This window comes from Camelus dromedarius, chromosome X (assembly GCF_036321535.1).
Source record: "Camelus dromedarius isolate mCamDro1 chromosome X, mCamDro1.pat, whole genome shotgun sequence".
Classification (NCBI taxonomy): domain Eukaryota; kingdom Metazoa; phylum Chordata; class Mammalia; order Artiodactyla; family Camelidae; genus Camelus; species Camelus dromedarius.
This window is the reverse complement of record NC_087472.1, coordinates 50,235,740-50,240,038: the sequence shown is the minus strand read 5'-3', so window position 1 is coordinate 50,240,038 and position 4,299 is coordinate 50,235,740. Positions and strand designations below refer to the sequence as shown.

Here is a 4,299-nt window from a genome sequence, read left to right as displayed (position 1 = left end):
TCTCTTCTTTGTGTTTAGGCTGGTGGAGGATCAAAATTATTCTCCCTTTCTTGGAATTATACTTTCCATGCATGTTTATAGGTCCTGTGACTCCTAATAAATTGTCCTACTCACTGATTTTCAGACTCTAGGAAAACTTTTCTCAGTCTAGAGTGCTGGAAGAGATACTATAGCCATACCACTCACAGAATGACTCTCCAGAGTAGCCTTCAAAATATCAGAAAATCATTAGCAATTAGGGCTGACGTGCCTGCAGCCCCTGGCGACCTCCCAGTAGAGTAACTACTCTAACCTGCCTCAACCAGAGCCCTTTGAAATTGAAGAAAGCAGTATTAATACTTATTCCAGGACAACAGGCATAAAATGGAATGTCCTAGAAAACCAGAATATATGCTTTTTTGCTTGTTTTATAATTATAACATTTTTAATTTTTTGAAGTATAGTCAGTTACAATGTGTCAATTTCTGGTGTACAGCATAATGTTTCAGTCATACATATACATACATATATTTGTTTTCACATTCTTTTTCATTATAGTTTACTACAAGATATTGAATATAGTTCCCTGTGCTGTACAGAAGAAATTTGTTTTTTTATCTATTTTATATATAGTAGTTAATATTAGCAATTCTCAAACTCTCAGTTTATCCCTTCCTAAAGAATACATGTGGATCCTATCTTTGGATATATTGTTTTGTATTCCCTTAGCCAGAGAGGATGCTAGAATTTAGTCCAAAAGAATTTTATTTCAAATGTTAGATGTCCTTTGAGCTATAATGCTGTGTATTGACTGTTTTTAAAGCCATGTTGTGAAAATCATCGGGTACAAAATAACAGAATGAAATCTTGTTTGTTGTTTATTTTGATTTTCGGAGACTCGTACTTGAAAAAATGATATTTGAACATTTCAAAGTACCACCAAGTTATTTTCATTTCTATATTTTAAGATTCTTTAACATAAATGGTTTTTCTAACATGTAGAATTTTTCACATGTGTATTAGCCAAGTTGAAACATTTGTTCTGTATTGTTGAGGGATTTTTGAATGTTGTTATTTACAGCCAATTGTACATCTGTGGCTGACTTTGATGACTGTCCAGGGAATATAACAGATTTCTGTCCAGAGTATAGTGTTTGTGCATGCAAAGATGGAAAGCCTTTCTGCAAGTAAGTGTTTCTATATGCTGTAAAAGCAAAGTACAATATATTGTAAGTAATAATTCATTTTGGTTTTGCTTGCTATATTCAATGATGCAATACTTGTTTTAAAATAATATTTTAATCAGTACTAGCTCCTACACATATAGCACAGTTATTATAGATTCCCTAAAATAGTTTAATCTACTGTTTTAAAAAACAACATAATAAAAATTTAAAACATTAACTGAGACCGTTTATATTAACCTTAAGAGATTAGCACCATGCAAAACTGGTCTTCTCAGACAGAATTTTTTATAGATAAGTTATATATATTCATAAGTAAACTGCTTTGCTGTTCTAAAGAAGAAAGATGTAAGATGTGCCTCATGTTATGCAGTAGGAATAATCCTGACATGTTGTGTGTGAATAAAGTTCTCTGTAAATCAAGAAATATTTTAAATATACTGTGATTCCCCCTCTTTTTTTCCAGGTTTACTTTTTATAAAAGAATGTATTCTTTGAGTCATATATATATATGTATATAAATTAGGCAGATTTTCTACTTTGTTCTAATCATAAAAATGAAAGTAGGGTAAAAAAAAATTGGAAGAAGACCTAGGAAAAAAGGTAACAAGAATAAGGAAGAGTTCAAATGTGAGAGAAAGAGAGGCTAGGTGGGGAGGGGCAATGGTGAAAGGTTTTCCATGGTTCATGCCTCTTAAACTCAGTTTTGAAAACTGATAGTAAGAAAGCCAGGTGTAGGCAAAGGGACCAGTATGGGCAAAGGTCCTGAGATTTGGGAGAATTTTGTGTCTGGAGAAATGTGAATAGTTTGCACACCATGCTCTGGATATACTGAGTGACAGTATTTCCGGTTCCTCGAGTGCACTCTTTTCTCTCTCACCTTTGGATGCTCGCATACACTACAACTTCTCTCTGTTATTCTTCCTTCACCTTCCCTCCCCTCATCACAGCTCTTCTTCCCTGGACAAATTCCTACTTAACGTTCAAGACTAAGCGCCATCAAACTGCATATTAAACCACCCTACTGCAGTTTCCTTATTTTAAAACCAAATTTAAAATATGTTTAAAGATAAACAACTTAATAAAATTGGCCAAATTAAAAACATGCCTAATATGTACTTTATAAAATTTTTCAGTCATGTTTTATTTCAAAGAATTATATTTTGGGGGAGGGTATAGCTCAGTGGTAGAGTGTGTGCCTGGCATGTATGAGGTCCTGGGTTCAATCCCCAGTACCTCCATTAAATTAAGTAAGTAAGTAAACCTAATGCCCCCTCTCAAAAGAAAAATAGTTCATTTCTCAAAGAATTATATTTTACATTGTTACAAATAGAATAAAGTTTATTTAAGATAATTTTAGATTAAAAAAAATTCAACTAGCTCTGACCCCCTATATCCATTATCATCATCAAAATTAGAATCAGTACTTCGATACATCTAAACAGGATGCAGATCTTTTTCTTGGTGTTGCCGTTTTATTGAGGTATAATTGATACACAAAAATTGTACACATTTACTGTTTATAGCTAGATGAGTTTGGACATATGCATACACCAGTGATACCATCCCCACAACCAAGGCACTAAGCATATCTATCATCTCCAAAAATATCCTTGTGTTCTTTTGTGGTATCTTTTTCTTTCTTTTTTTTCTTTCTCTCTTTCCTTTCTTTCTTTCTTGAAGAGCACTTAACATGAGATCTACCTTCTTAACATATTTTAAAGTGCACAATCTCATATTGTTAACTATTGGTATTATGTTGTATAACAGATCTCTAGAACTTATTTATCATGCATAACTGAAACTTTATACCCTTTGAGAAATAATTTTCTATTTCTCCCTCCCTCAACCCCTGAAAACAACCATTCTATTATCTGGTTCTATGAGTTTGACTATGTTTATTTGGAAATTAATATATCTCTCAACCTTTGTTCACATTTCTCATATACTTACTAGTTTTTGAGGAAAAATGTAAACTACATTTTAAATGTGTTTTTATATAAAAGTTTTATTTTCCATTGATGATAAAAAAAAGGAAATCAAATGCTTCCCAGGATTGCTGTGAGAATTAAGTAAGATAAAATACTTAAAAATTCCTCACAAAGTAACTGGTTCAAAAAGGTGCTCCAAAAAAAAAGTCAGTTCATTTCTTCTACCTTGCCACTACGATGTTAAGCCCAAAGGTCAATTCTCAGTCTTCGTCTTACTTAACCCATCAGTAGCATTTAACACAGTTGGTACCTCTCTCCTTGAATTTTCACTTAGCTTCCAGGATATCCTTCTCTCCTATTTTTATTTTTTCTTCTGCTTCACTGTCCATTTCTCAATTACCTTTGCTAGTCTCTTCTCCTGCCCCCACCTACCTAATGTTGGAGAGTCCCAGGATTTAGTCCTTGGTCTTCTTTATCTATACCTCCTTCCTTGGTGATCTCATCCAGTCTCATATCTTTACATACCATCCAACTAGGAAAATTCCTACCTCCAAACTTAGAGATATAACTGCCTATTCAATATCCCTACTTGGATAGCTAATATCCATTTCGAAGTCAACAAGTACAAAACTGAACTCCCCCACTCCCACCACCTCCACCCCAAACATGTTCTTTCTACATAGTCTTTCCCATCTCAGTTTATGGCAACTCCATCCTTTCATTTGCTTAGGTCAAAAATCTTAAAGTCATCCTTCAGTCCTCTTTTTCTTGCACATTCTGCTTCCTGTCTATCAGGGAATTCTGTTGGTTCTGCCTTTTAAAAGATAAGTGGAAATCAACCATCTTCTACCCTGACCCCCACTGTTATCATTCTGGTCTAAACTGTTCTGTTATCTCTTGTCTTGATTACTGAACAGCTCTGTGACCTTTCTCCCTGCTTCTACCTTTGTCCCCAATAATCTGTTTACAATCCAGTAGAAAAAAGAGTGATCCTTTTAAAACAACTTAGATCATGTCACTCCTCTTCTCAAAACCTTGTAATTGTTCCTCATTTCACTCAGTGTACAGTTTGAAGTCCTTATAATGACCTGTAAGGTCTTTTACGATCTGCCTCCTTCCCTCTTTGACCTTACCTTTCTACCATACTCTCTTACTCACTGTGCTTCAGCCACAGATTGTCTTGTGTTCCTCTAATATGTAGGCAC

General features: G+C 34.2%; 1 non-coding gene across 1 annotated transcript; it reads left to right on the top strand.

Moving 5' to 3' along the window:
- The first annotated feature begins 2,331 nt into the window (after positions 1-2,331).
- On the top strand, positions 2,332-2,404 carry TRNAA-GGC (transfer RNA alanine (anticodon GGC)). The gene has a single exon. It is a non-coding gene; the product is annotated as a tRNA-Ala (tRNA).
- The last annotated feature ends 1,895 nt before the right edge of the window (positions 2,405-4,299 follow it).